Raw genomic sequence first — 15513 nt, forward strand, 5'->3', positions numbered from 1 at the left:
AGAATCATAATCAGATGAGGTGCTTGTCCAAGACACAGATGCCTGGCCTTTGAGGTCAGAATCTCTGGGGACGGGAACGAGGGACCTGTTGTTTTTCACATGCTCCCCTAGATCAGAGCCACTGATCTAAGGGCGTCCATCCATAGTTCTAGAGCAGTTCTTTTCAAGCTTTACTGTGAATACAAATTACTAGGAATGTTGGTAAAGTGCACATTCTGATTCAGTAGGTCTGGGGTGGGACCGGAGAGTCTGCAAGCTCTCAGGCGATGTTGGGGCTGCTCGCCCGTGGACCACATTAGCACAAGATGCTAGAGAACTTCTCTAAGCAAAATGGCCCAAACTGTTGGACAGCATAGAGCCTGTGACTCTGTTTTGATGGGAGAAGAGTGGACCCCATCTAAGCTATGACTAGTCCTAATTTCATTAAGGGGGCACAGGATAATTTAGAACAGAGCCTTACCCATTGTGAATGACACACCTGGCATTCTCAGCATTCATCACGTGGGCTGCCCTTTAACTCCACACCTTTACCTTTCCCAGTGAGACCCTTCCAGGCCTCCCGACTCCTGAACCACTTGGGCCTGGGCTGGACCCACTGGACCAAGAATGTACACTTATCTTTGTTTCTGCAGGAGCGGGAGAAAGTCAGGCATAAAAGTAGCCTTACTCAAGGAGAAAGCTATCAAATTTTTTTCAGTTCATGCTTCTATGATTTTTTTTTTTTTTTGGTTTCTTTTGTTTCTTTTTCCTTTCTCTAGGAGAAATTTGTACCCATTTTATTCCTTTTGGTTCTTGGGTAATTTATCTATTTCTTATCTATCTTTCAGATCGTTTCCATCTTGTAGCTAATGAAAACCAGGTGGTCATGAGTTGTTAATAAATGTGAACTCTTGTTCTCTTCCAAAGTCTGCTTTAGGCTGTCTCAGGATGACAGTTGGTTGTTTTTGAAAATTTGAGTTGGGACCAAATCTCAATAGGATGGATGTTTGTTGTTTTTTCAAGACTGATTTATCTTGCTAATCTGTCTTCTCGGGCTGTTAGCTTAGTCCTTTGTTCCAAATGCCACATTGCACAATTACTGCAAATGCTGAGCCTCTGGATTTTCTTCAGTCATTTTCTTATCTATATACCAGAGAATGGCAAAAAGTTTCTGGTCTGTGGACTCACACCGTCAGGGTCACCTGGGGATTTTTCTTAACGCTTCAGGCTCTACCTCCAGTGATTCTAATTCTGTCAGTCAAAAGAAGAACAAAGATTCTGCATTTTTAAAGAGTGGGAAAGTCTGTCCTTTACCCTGAAGGAAGACCATGGGCCTTGGTAAACTCTTGGTCTCTCCTTCCTTTGGCACCTGAAACCACTACATTGTGTAGACCAGTCAGTAGGTCTCAGAAGTATACCTGATGAAGGTCGTGTTAGCTGGGACTGTCCTGCCCAGCCCTCCCCACCACCCCCCAAGTCCACCCTCAAGCTTTGTGGACTGGACCTCCACATCATATCTCAAGTCATTCTCGTCCATCCATTTCTATTACCTGCATCCTGGTCTAAGCCACCACCCTTTCTCTCCTAGATACGCCCCAGAGTGATGTTTTAGACTCACAGATCAGAACACAACAATGCCTTTGCTTAAAGCCCTTCTATAACTTCCCATCTTGCTTAGAGTAAAATCCAAACCCCTCATTTGGTCTCCCCAACCCTGACTTGATCTGGCCCCCGCCTCCCTCTTTCCTGTAATCTACCCGTGGCTGGTTCCCTCCCATGTTCGGAGCTCACCTTTGATGTCCTCTACACCCAGAGACCTTCTCTGACCTCCACCATCGAGAAACCACTCAGCCAGGCGCTGTCACAGCCTCCTTTCACCCCTTGGCAAAGCACTTAGAAAATCAGCTCCTGTTCTTGTTTTTGTTTTTAAGGCCCATTTCAACTTCTACTGTATAAACTCCATCAGAGTAGGTACCCTGTCTTCTGATTTACTGCTGCATCGGCACTTAAACAGCAGGGACTTGGTAAATATTTGCAAAATGGATGAATTTAAGCTGAGCCGGGAAGTATGAGCTGAAGTGAGCCACCACAAGGGCGGAATTGTTCCTTGTGCAGGGAAATTAATGTCCTAAAGCCCAGAGGCAGGAAGATACTTAGTGTTTGTCAGAAACTAAAATAATGTGTTCAGAGGAAGGAAGAGAGAGGACCTGAGGTGGGCAGGGGCCTTAAAGGCTGCACTAAGCCTGTTCACAAAGAGCAGCAAGGAGTCATAGAAGGGTTTTAAGCGGGGGAGTAACAACAGAATCCTGACAAAAGTCTTCCAGAAAGGCTTGTCCTAAAGTTGCGTCACACACACTCTGACAGGTTGAAAGGCCACAAGATGTCAACTTGTAAATGTTACCTTACTTGGAAAAAACTTCTTTGCAGATATAATTAATTGAAGGATCTTGAGATGAGATTACCTTATATCATCCAGTTGAGCCTGAAATGCCATCGCAAATATCCACCTAAGAAGGAGGCAAAAGAAGATAACACAGACACACCTAGGGGAAGTCCATGTGAAGATGGAGGCAGAGATCTCCATGATGGGGCCACAAGCCAAGGAATGCCTGGAACCACCAGAAGGTGGAAGAGGCAAGAAAGAGATTCTCTAGAGCCTTCGAAGGGACTGTGGCCCTGCAACACCTTGATTTCAGATTTCTGGCCTCTAGAACTATGTGCGAATATATTTTGGTCATTGTAAGTCAACACATTTTTGGTAATTTGTTGTGGCAGCCACAGGAAATCAATACATGCACTTTAGAGAAAAGACTTTCAGATGATGTGCACTGTCATGCCTCAGTGAGCATAGGTCAAGTGTGAGGTGGGAGATGTTCATGTGCTGTTTCCTCCTGTGGATGTTGTCGTAACTCTAATGGAGAAAGGTAAGCCTGTTTCATACAACCTGCTGCTCAAGTCAAGTTAGTTACTTCGTTTTCTGGCCAGCTTAAGAGGGAGAGCCGTGCATGTTGTGGAAATAAAGAGCAACCAGTGAGAACCAGGGAAGGCTATTTACTGTGAGCTTGTTAAACCGAAGGAGTCAGCCACCATCATTTGCATTTTGGCAGAGACCCAAAGGCAGGCAGAGGAGTGGGAATGCTTTATAGTGGAAAAGGGGAAGGCTTCAGGTGTGCCCTGATTGCTGGCCTGGGGAAGCCGGAAGAGGGATAACTCCATTGTTTTGAGGCAGTGCTATCTGGCTTAATGAATAGGGTTGCAAATTTCCAGTCTCAATAGGTAAGAACTGAAATCTCCTGCCTGGGTATTTGCACTCAACTAAAATGGCTTGGGTAGCACTATTTTGGGATTGGTTCCAAACATGTCATTGCAGAGGTTAAGTGGTACTTGGAAGGGAGAGGACTAGACTGAGGGTACAGTGCATTAGGGGCAATGCTCCTGGCCCTTCTGCAACCCTCAGATTTGCTCAGCACAACATGCAAGTCCTCTTTCTCTACACTGTGCCCCCATGACCTCCTCCATTTTCCAAACTCTCAACTAGGAAACCACCAGCGTTTCAAGACCCCATGTCACCATGTTCTCAGAGATGGCAAAAACAATGGATGCTGATCCGATTTTAACAGACAATTGGAAGGCTTTCAACACTGCCAATCACATCATCTACACTGCAGTGGATGCACAGATGCCCGAAACTATCAATTCATGTTGGCCAAATCTACAGAAATAATGTGCAGAATGCATTGTTTAGGGCCCCAGGCAGGTGGTTGGTGATGGCTTCATTAACACCCTCAAGGAAGAATTTAAGAATTTATTGAAGACCATTGGAAAGATCGCTAATGGAGAGATCCAAAAGTGGTTCTTAACCAAGGGCTATTCCCCCCAGGGGACATTTGGCGACACGTGGAGACATTTTTTGGTCTTTACAACTAGGGAGGTGCTGCTGGCATCCAGTGGGTAGAGACCAGGGATTCAACTAGCGACTGGCACTGAACAGTGCAGCTGTTGTGGGAAAAAGGAAAGAATGAGATAGATCAGTGTCAAGAAATGAGGATCTGGTGGAGCAGGCACAAAGCAGCTTTTCCTGTCTAATGTTTGGAAGCCTCCCTCTTTTCCCCAAGGGCTAAAACTTGGAGACTGCACGATGAGCGGGCTGGGACCACGTAGAGGAAGACACTTAGGGGTGACAGACATAAGATAGCAGGAACCTGGGTTACCAGGCAATCTCCTAGAGCAAAGCAGCTCCCATGTAACACTCAGCTCTTACTTAGGGAAAATTAACTTTTATTTGACTGTCAGGAGAAAAGAAAGTATTTGGGGAAGAGAATCACTCGTGCTATTAAAACAGTAGATCTGAGTGGTGACTCTTGAGATGTCAGGACGGAACATCCCAGCACCAGAAAAGCTTCTGCAGAGGTTATGGAAAGGGTCCACGCTCAGCCAGCAAGTGCCTCCAGAGCTGGTTCGTGTTAGTTTCACAGCCAGCAGCCCTGCCACGTGGGAACACGTGTGTGCCATCTGGAGTCCTGAGCTGGGGGTTCTGAAAGTGGTGGGCCAGTCTAGGTGCTGGGTTTAGACACGCGTGGCTATATTTTTAGAAGGTACTTTAAAAATCTCAGTTTCTGGGACTTTGTTCTCCAGCTAAGCCACTCCAGCTGATGTCTGCTTCCAGCTCAATCTGCTACAGGCTTTATTTTTTAAAAACTATGGTTTCGAGTGTTTCGATCTCCACTGCTTTTATTCTGGACCTGCTGCATTTGGAGCTTAGGAAAGTAACACTGGTTCCAAACCCCATTGCCAGTAGGGAAGGGAGTTTCACTGTAGTGTCAGGATTGGCTCCGAATCTAGGTGGTACAGAAACAAGAGGATGGACCTCAGCCCTTATCAGAGCATTGCACCTGGGAGTTGCCGATCAACCCTTTCAGCATTTGAATTTTCCTGTAATACTGCCCTGAAGTTCAAGAATCATCATGTTTCTATAGGAAGTAAACTTTGGCCTAGGTCATACCAGGATTGGTCTTTCAGCTCACCCATGCTGACAAACTGGAGGCTAAGCAGGATGGTCAGAGCTTCAAAAACCTTGAGGCAGAAGGTGGTGAATCCCCCAGGCACTGGAGGTGATCAGGAAGAAGCTGGCCAGCCCCTTACCGAGACGGTAGAAGAGGATATTCATGAATTGAGCAGAGAGTTGATTGGGTAACCATTGACAACCTTCATATTCTTGGAGGGTTCCTTCCAACCCAGAGCATATGAACATGTGAGAGCTACTCGTTGGACAGTTAGAGAGCCAGAATTGCAGATGCTCTCTTTTGGTGACCAAGCTTGCACCATATTTATAAAAAGTCTCTAGAACTAAATGCTCCCCCTAACTGTCTTTTGCACATAGCCACAGAGAGGAATATTGTTCCATTTGGAGGCTTCTTACCTTTGCCAAGTTAAGAGGAAGCTTGTCTTTGTAATCAGGATGGAGAAGAAAGCACAAAGCATCTACTGCTGATGATGGATGCTTCTAGATGAACTTGCCCATCTCCTGAATAGCTCAGAACAACTGAATTTAGAGTTGTGATCACTGAGAGGTCTCTGCCTGACAGTGATTTTATTCTGCTGGTTTTAAAAAGAGATTACAGCCAATGCAGGGGACACGGGTTCGATCCCTGGTCCAGGAAGATCCCACATGCCGCAGATCAACTAAGCCCGTGCACCACAACTACTGAGCCTGCGCTCTAGAGCCCATGTGCCACAACTACTGAGCCCACATGCCACAACTACTGAAGCCTGCACACCTAGAGCCCATGCTCCGCAACAAGAAGCCACCACAGTGAGAAGCCCACGCACCGCAATGAAGAGTAGCCCCCGCTCGCCGCAAGTAGAGAAAGCCCGTGTGCAGCAATGAAGACCCAATGCAGCCAAAAATAAATGAATAAAATAAATTTCTATATAAAAAAAGATATTACAGGAGTAAAAAATTCCTTGTTTAAAGGATATCCTCTAGCCAGCGTGCAAAATGTCACTAAAGCTGCCTAGGCGTTTAGGGGACATCACCTTTGTCTTTCAAGATTCTCCAAAAGATACTGGTGGGCTCCTTTGAATGCATGAGCATCTCTGCTGTGTGAGCTCAGGTGAACTGCTGGTGCCACCAGTAGAGTTCTATAATCATTTCTATTCTTTAGCACCTTTCGTTATACATCAGCCCACCTACCACCTGTTTCTGAGTCGGGAGAATCTGCATACGTGGAGGTTCTCATGCCACTGGGAACGTGGCCAAAGAGTGTATTCCTTCTCCAGTTTCCTGCCTCTACATCCGCATCTGGGTTGTCTCTAAATCTGGCCATCACAGAAGGCCTGTTTCTTGAGTTGGGGTCCAGAGTGAAGGTGGGAAATGTCATAACTTCTGTCTTACCAAATTCTGAGAACGTCTGTAAAGCTAACATTAGTACAGACCATATGGAGAATGGTACTTTCCCCCTCATAGAACTATGATTACAGGGACTTTCTGAAGCAGAGATTTAATCAGAGCTTGCTTGCTTACTTGCTTGCTATGGGGGTGGGGGGGGTTCAGTCATCAGAGACCCAGTTAATGTGCTTCATCTGATTTTCTGTACTTGGGTAGGCTGCGATCTTCAGTAGCAAGAGAAATTACTCTCCTGAAGCTTCCTTCAATCTCATCCTCCTTAAGAAGTGTCCATGTTGTCCAGTATCCCCACAGCCAAAGGAAGTGCAGCCCGCTTAATGCGAGAATGCCCTCAAAGGCAAATGACCCCAGAAGAGGGGGGAGGGTGCAGGGTGCTGTCTGCTTCCTTGCCAGACTCTCTAAAATGTCCTTCATGAGAACAAATAAGGTTTTCTACTTTACTGGCCGTGTACATCATGTTACGCACAATGTTTCTAAATTGTGGTTTTAAGCTGACAAAGATTTTGGCATTCTCTCCAAAGGAATGAAGCATTTGTCCTTCACGGCATCTTTTACCACCATAAAATACCATTCCCATTTAAATTAATTAAAATACTTAAAATCTAAACTTTAATGGGAAAGATGGTTGAAGTCTTTTTTTTTTTTTTTATAATTTATGGCTTGGCAGTACAATTTTCTTCGATTGGTTTTATTTTGGCCTTGGGAAAAAAAGCAGTTACTATCATTGTTTTGTTTCTGTTTTCCTGTATTCAGCCCTAGCCTTTCAGAATTATCCTGATCCCCTGTATGACTCATGATGCTTCGCTCTTATACTGAAGGCAGGTGGTATGAGATTTGTAATACTTGTAGTTATCTTTCAGACTCCATGGTCCCCCAAGCGACCGCTTCACTATGATCCCACTTCTGAAAGAGAGTTCATTGTTTCTTTTTGGGGGGGATGCAATAAGCACGTTGATTGAATTGCAGCTTTAGTATTTAAATTTTAATTTAATGTTGACACGAGAACTGGTTGTTTGCCGTCCTTCCCATTGTCCGCCATCACCCACTTGTCTATCTTCGACCATGGGCACTGGTAACAATTTTCCAGCCTTGATTCACAGTGAAGCAGCCTGCTTAGGCCACCACATCAGATCCTGGGGTGGTGAGGAAGCCACTAAACCCAGAGACTTCGATTCTGATGCAAGTCACTTAGCCTCTCGGAGACTCAGTTTCCTTATCTGTAAAATGGGAGGTTGGATTACTCTAATGAATACTAAGAGTTCACACGAGTAGTAACAAGGTCAATAACAATGTGGGCCCATACTTGCTGAGCAGCTATTCCGTCCTTTTCCATATGCCAGGCCTAGGTGGTACCCAGGGGAGTAGGGGGTGGGGAGACAGAGGAGTAAATGAATACTTTTGATAGATTAATAGTATGGTGAGAACTAAGCTCCAGAGAAGCCGGAGAAGCTGTAGAAGCATGGCATGAGTCCACAAGGTTTTTTTCAATACTCTGAAAATCAAATAAAACGCCTACATTTGCTCTGGTAAGACTTAGCCACCTGACGAAAATACCAACTTTCTTTCTGGGAGCTGGAAAAATGTCAGCTTGGTGTGGAGAGATTGGTTCTATTCTTCTGATCCCGAGCCCTGGCTGGTAGGTGGGGCCCATAACTAGCAGCTCTGGCTCCTGTAGCAAACCCTAAAGTCAACTTTTTAACTCATGTTGCAGCTCACAGATGGGTGTTATTACCAGTGTGCACCATCTGGTAGATTTCTCTTTTACTCATTCATCCCTGCTAACAAGATACCGAGCTTTTAAAATTATTATCTTAAATTTATGTGACCTCTAAACATTCAGGACCTAGGACCAAAAGTCTTGGTCATCTTGCCCTCGTTATATAGTCCTGGTTTTCGTTTAAACTGAGAAATGTATTGTTGCTTTATGCAATTTGTTTCATAAGCCAACATTTTTCAAACATGAGGTCCGCAAAATAAAAATTAGCAGAAAAGAGCCCTCGCTGGTTAAAAGATTCCACGCTGGACTACCAGGTGGGCAGTGTTTCTAGTTCCCAAACCGTGTGTGTTCCCTGTCGTGCTTGCAGAGCTCAGCACCTGGCATGGAGCAGACACGTGGTAAAAGTGTAACTGGGGGGCTTCCCAGGTGGCGCAGTGGTTGAGAGTCCGCCTGCCGATGCAGGGGACGCGGGTTCGTGCCCCGGTTCGGGAAGATCCCATATGCCGCGGAGCGGCTGGGCCTGTGAGCCATGGCCGCTGAGCCTGCGCATCCGGAGCCTGTGCTCTGCAATGGGAGAGGCCACAACAGTGAGAGGCCCACGTACCGCAAAAAAAAAAAAAAAAAAAAATGTAACTGGAAGCACGCTAGTGGGCAGGCAGCATTACAGCAGTCTGATTTGGTTGCTAATATACTTCTGAAAGGCCAGACCAACGTCCAAAGGCTGGGACAAACTCCAGGATGTGTTGTCCGTTGTGTGGACAGAGTCTTGAGCCAAGTGGATGTCCTCTTCACATGGTCCAAAGATCTGTTTTGGGAATTAAAACCTCCGTAGACACCCTCTCAGGCACTATTCACATGGTGGTTCTGATCGTGTCTTCTGATATCATTATGTTATGCTTCTTGCTTACTTCCACCTTTTAATTTGTGCTGATACGTGCATACATGTAGTTTGTTTTTGTTCTTTTTTTTTTTTTTAAAGAAATTGGCATCTCCTGCAGGTCCACCTGGGCAGGACCCAAGCAGCCAATGGCAGTGGTGGCTGGGGGTGTGTGGTCCCGGAACCAAATCCCCATGGATACAGAGGGACAACCGTATTTACTGTGTTGTCTAAGATGCCCACTGTGCCCTTTCTGGTTGTTTTTTTTTTTTTTTGGTTCTGTCGTCATAGACACATACTGGGCCGGCAGGAAGCACGTGTGACCGAGGATGGCTGTGTATTTCTACTTCCAGGTTTATTGTACATTTCGAATGGTATGTGCGTGACCCTGTAATGATGTGTGGCCTTTCTTCTTTCCCCAGAATGTCGAGTGGTGAAGTCCACTTCTTACACCAAAATAGCTTCATCATCCCGCAGGAGCACCACCAAGAGCCCAGGACCTTCCCGGCGCAGCAAATCCCCGGCATCAACCAGCTCAGGTAAAGCTGCAAAGGAACCTGCAGTGACTGCCTTGTTTCTGACGCACAATGAACAGAGGGTGTGTGAAGCCCAGAGCGTGAGATTTCAAGAGAGTGTAGATTCCGGTTTATAATTTTAGAACATGTTGAAGTGGTGGAACAGATTTGCCAGAGTCTAGCATGTTGGCTGTAAGAAAAAGCATCAGGTTCGGGAAAACTTAGTAAAGATTCAGAAAACCCAGACTTGCCCACAGATAGAAGTACTCTTCTGACTTGCATCATTTCTGCTGCAAAAATTATATTTTAGGATAAAGGCCCCCAGCGCCAGAAATCTCTGTTAAAGCATTTGTTCTTCTTGGGACTGGCTGGTGAGGAGTTTACAGTTTATATTTGCTGAGCCTTTGTTTAACACATTTTTTATTCTGGCCCCAGCATGGCTCTGGGGCTAAAAGCCGTGAGGAGAGACTGGTGCTGGGGTAGCTGCAGTGACTCTGGGCCTGTGACCTGTCTGTCCTTGTGCTCTAGTGCTGGTGTTGGAGCAGGATGTGTACTTATAGGATGACTGCCTCAGACCTACCTTTTCCTTCTTTGGCCTTAAATCTGACATCAATTGGGACTTCCCTGGCCGTCCAGTGGTTAAGACTTTGCCTTCCAGTGTAAGGGGTGCGGGTTCAATCCCTGGCCGGGGAGCTAAGATCCCACATGCCTCGCAGCCAAAAAACCAAAACATAAAACAGAAGCAATAGTGTAACAAATTCAATAAAGACTTTAAAAATGGTCCACGTCAAAAAAAAAAAAAAGAAAAAAAAAGAAATCTTAAAAAAAAACTGACATGAATCGGTTTGTTTGTTTGGGTCTTAGGTATAAGGTCTCCTTCACGATGGAAGGGAATTATTTATTAAATGCTATAAACTGTTGAATGTGAATTATTAAATGATACATACATCAAAGTGATTGTCACCTGATTTTATGAAGGCAGGGAAGCTCTTAGAAATAGGGACCAAGACCTATAGGGTCTCTATTGAAGCCTTCTTGTACTCAGCAGTGTGGTCCCAGAGGGATGTGAAAAGAGCTCTAGGCTGGGGGCTACAGGGCCTACCTCTGGCACCACTGCCCAGTGTGAGTTATAACCTCCCTATTTAAAATTGGAGGTGCTATATACTGTTTTTCCTCGTAAAAGCTAAAATTGAAACCTCCAAAGTCAGTCTTGGAAGAAGGGACTCTTAGTTGGCTGGAGAGCTAGACCACCGGGCCCATGTTAGTTCTCTAAGAGTTGCCTTCCCCTGGGGGCATTGCTAATTATTGCTATTCCCTAGACAGGTCTGTAAAGACCTTCTCCTCGCTCTGTGTTGGCACCGATGAGCTGCCACTGTCCCTTTCTGGCTGTCTAATCATGACAGCCAAGATTGAATGGAGGCCTACAGGAGGAAAAGATGGTAATACAGAGCAAAAAAAGGGAGAGAGAATTTTTGTAGCTCAGAAATAAATAACCTTGTAAATAGTGAAGAGCCTATTTTATTTCAAAAAGGAAGCTAAAATTTCAGTTAAGAAAAAAGAATCATAAATCTGATCTTAAAAAGATAATAATGAATATAGGAAATTGTTTCACTTTGGAATTAATTGGTCACATAGTTACTATTCACCATCTCTTAAGATTATATAAGTCTTATAAATGTATTTAATTATAATCTTATAAATAAAGATGAATATATCAGTTACCAAAAGTAATTTTGGAAACTCAAAAGAGGAGATAGGCAACTGTATTAAATGTATTTGTATTTGTCACCGCCAACGTTTGGAACCATTTCCTTTAGAAGTTTAAAATGCATAGGATACATTACTTCAAAATTGATAGATTGATTCAAACAATCATTTCTGTTTTCTGTTGTTTCCCTGAATCTCTTTTCCGCTATAGTTAGAACCTGGTTGGTTTGACCAGCAATCACTTGTAATGTGCGAGAGGTATGCCATGCCCGGGAGTTATCGTTTCCATACAGAAAGCAGAATCCAGATCCATTCTAAAATCAATATGTTCTTGAAAAATTAACACTTCAGTCAAGGTATCTTTAACTTTTAGGCCAAAATTAATTAAAAAGCCCTGCTTACGTTTTCTTTAATATAAGCCTTTTACACATATCAAGTTTTCAACTTCTTGCATTTTGATTTAGAAGATATCATACAATCATTTCCTGGTTATATAAGAGCTTATAATATGTGATGACTGTCTCTTGATTCTGACTTGCTATCAAATCTTCCCACCTTCCTCTGGATGATTCTAATTTAGAGGGGGTTTATAGAGCAGCAATACCCGGTCGCAAATGAGTGGATTACGCCAGGGACCCCAAGATCTCTCCCTTTCCCCGGGACCTAAACGCAGGGTTTAGGAAGTCCAGTGGTGTTTATGTATCTTCTCAGGCCAAGTGCAAATGCTGGATGTCAGGGGATCACCTGCCTTGTCCCCCTCCACTGAACTAGCCTAAGATTCCTGTCTCTGCTCAGGTTTGTCTCTTGAAACCGTGGAAAGGAGCAGTGAATTATCTCTATATTGACTGTATCCGAATTTTCTGAAAATAGCCTATTTCATTGTTTTCCATAAATCGTAGGACTGGAAAGTGAACAATTTTCCTTTAATACTCCTTAAACATTGATGTTGTCCCAAGCCCCATTCCACCATGAACCTGACTTAACATTAAGTAATCTTTGTTTTTCCCCCTTACACAAGTACCTAAAGTTTGAAGTGATTTCTCCTTCAGTTTTAAAATTTCTACTTCCAATATTCATCTTCCTGCATGATATGGAGATGGGAGCATCGTACAGAGTTAAGATTTGTAGGTTCCCGTGTTGTTTGTGGTCATATTGTTGGCTTACATTTAAATGAAACGTCAGAGTTTACATAGAACTTTTATCTCTTTGATCTATTTTGATCCTCCCAACAACAAGCAAGACAAGACATTATTCTTTGTTATATAATCACATACTCTATTTTTTAAATGGGGAAGCAGGCGTAGAGCTGGGGGAACTGCTTGGCCCAGAGTCACAGAATTCATAGTGGCAACTCAGAGCTGGCACGTGGGGCTTCCAGTGCTCTGGATACAGCAGGCTGGCCATTCTTGATACCTGCTTCTTCACGTCTGCTTATTAAAATTTTGATCTTAAGGAAATAACTGATGCAGCACCTAGTTTAAGATTGAAATTTACAACACCATAACCCTTTGCAACAGAAGCCTGAGCGTTAGTCCCAGACACCAGCATTCTGGGGGGTGAAGTGATTCACCCTGACTTCAGGATGTATGTCAGTGGTAGACAGAAACTTTCCTTTGTAAGTCAGTCTTAGAATAAGAATGAGAATGCTTGGTAAATCTTGTCTTTGCTCCTTAGTCATTTCTCTTCTTGGAACTAGAAGAAGTTAGAGGTGTTTTATTAATGTAAGGTATTCATTTAGACATTCAGAAATATCCAGTTCAGGCCTGCTAGTGTCAGGCACTTGCTAGGCGCTAATAATGCAGAGATGAAAGAAACAGCCCTTCCACTCAAGAAGCACACAGTTCAAGCCCCCTAAATAATTTATAGATAACATAATTCACATAGCTGTTGAATTATTATTAGTCTCTGTAGCAGTAAGGGTCCAAAGAAGGCAAATTGGAGCTAGAAGAAAAGAAACCAGAAGTCTTAATAACAAAAGAAGAATAAGGAGCCCCCAGACAATTGTGTGTGGAGCCATTGAATGAGGTATCACTAAGAAATGGGGAAAATGGGTTTTAGCTTCTTAAAGGAACAAGAATACATATGAGCATCATAAAGAGAGTTTAATATGGGTTGAATCTTTATTCATGTGTCTGTCTTTGGAACACAGACATCTCATAAAATGTGTAATTTAAAAGTGAATTTCTTTTCAACAAATTCCTTTGTCTGCATAGGGAAGTTATAACAAAGTGCGTCCCCAAATAAGAGTATTCTGTGCACTCATTCAATTTCAGTAAGAATGGATAAGGTTTCATTTTACTTTATATTGTTTTCTTAATATTAAAAGTATAAGAAAACCACATTTACCTATCTTGAATTTTCATTACTGTAGTCCTCCTTAAAAACTTAGAGATTTCAAAATTTTGACCTCTTCTTGGATTCCTTAGAAAAACATGGGTTTGTTTGTTTGTTTTAGTTTTGTTCCCATTTAGATGGACGGCCAGTTTTTTTTTTTTTTTTTTTTTTTTGTAGAGTGACTCCTTCTGTTTAGAATCTCTATCTATACAAACCATGACAAACATAACTGAGTGCCCCATGGTGCCTTACGTTCATCAATCCAAGCATGAGCTGATGCACTTTCTTGCCTTCCAGAAGCTTATAGTCTAAGGTAGAAACACTCATAGCAACAACCATTCATTCATTCAATATGCATTGAGAACCCACCATGGACTAGTGATGTGAGAGTTGCAAGAGTGAACATTTGAAAGAGGGAAATCTGGATGCCTTAGTTAATGACTTTCTACCATGACAGAAGCATCATTCCATATTTCCCAGGCTTAAAACTTACTTGTATGTGACTTTTGAAATCCTGAAGTCTTTTTATTTATGCTAGTCAAAATTTACTTTTTTACAGTTATATAAAAATATTTTATGCAACATATGCAGATAAGAATCAAAGCTGGGGAAGCAAAGAGAATTTTAATCAGCTTACTGGTCCAATTTGTCAGTTGTTAAAATTTATATCACACACCTTCAAAGGCAGATTGCTAGCTATTAATTTTTTAGCTCAGTCTTTTTCCTTTAGTGTAGAGATTTCAGCCATGTATTTTCTATAGAGGATCTTTTCTGCTTTGGCATTCCAAGAGAATTGTTGAAAACAAAATGCACCAAGAAAATCAAGAGGGCTGAAGATTCATTCCCTGTGTTTTTAGAATTTTTTGCTGCCTATAAGCTGAATCCTCCTTCCATTCTCTTTCCCTGTACCCATCAACTGCCCCTAGCACTCACTGTCAGCAGGTGAGTATTGCCAAAGATACTCCTCCAAACTTTGAACGGTTATCTTGACCCACCGTCTTTGTGGGGGCAGCACTGTATGTCAACTCCTGTTGTAAAGTCCTCACGGCTAATGCTCCATGTTAATTAAATAAATATTTCCTGAGCATCTACTGTGTGCCAGGCTTGTATTAGTTTGTAAGGATACAAAGATGATTAAACTGCAGTTCTTGTCTTCAAGCTGGGAAACAAACATATATAACACGATGATAGTGTAGTAAGGGCTGTGACAGCCCAGAGAAAGAAGGGGCTAAATCTCATTAATAGGGTCAGAGAAAAAAGACTTATAAATTGGGACATGAAGGATCTTGCCAGGAGAAGGGCCAGGAGGACCTCACCACCTGAGAAAACAATGAGAGTTAAGGCACAAAGGCATGGAAGTATATGGCATGTTTAAGGAGCAGTGGCTCGTCCAATAAAAATGAATGGTAGCATTACAGGAAAGGGAGAAGATGGTGGTAGCCTAGTTGGCTGCACTGAGATTACACAGGGCCATGAAGGCATAATTGTGTTGTAGGTATTAGGGGGTGAAAAGGGATTTTTAGTAAGGCCATGATTTGATTTTTATCTGAATTTTGGAAACAGTGGTACAGTGGTAGAGGGGATGGCTACACGTGAAGAGCCAAGAGCCAGGAAGGCTCCATGAAGTCATCCTGGAAAGAATTGTTAGGACAGAATTTAAACAACAATGCTTAAAATGGGGGAGACTTCAAAAGGGAAATGAAACCAGGAATTTCACTGGATATGAGGCCAGAGAAAGAGAGAGGCATTAGAGATGTGGAGCAGATTTGCCAATCGAGGAGGAGAGGTAGGGAATGGGTCCCATTTTAGACCTGTCCCATGTGAGATGCTTCGGAAGCATCAGTGGGCAAGTAGTGAGGGACGGTGTGTAAGTCAGGTGTGAGCTGACAATGCGTATTTGAGAGACCCTGGCATATAATAGTGATTTAAATAATAGAAATGTAAAATACCTCTCCCCTCAACCCAAGGAGAGATTTGT

The sequence above is a fragment of the Delphinapterus leucas genome, chromosome 18, assembly GCF_059928025.1.
Source record: "Delphinapterus leucas isolate spDelLeu-1000000601 "Yukka" chromosome 18, BTC_Dleu_Yukka2, whole genome shotgun sequence".
Classification (NCBI taxonomy): domain Eukaryota; kingdom Metazoa; phylum Chordata; class Mammalia; order Artiodactyla; family Monodontidae; genus Delphinapterus; species Delphinapterus leucas.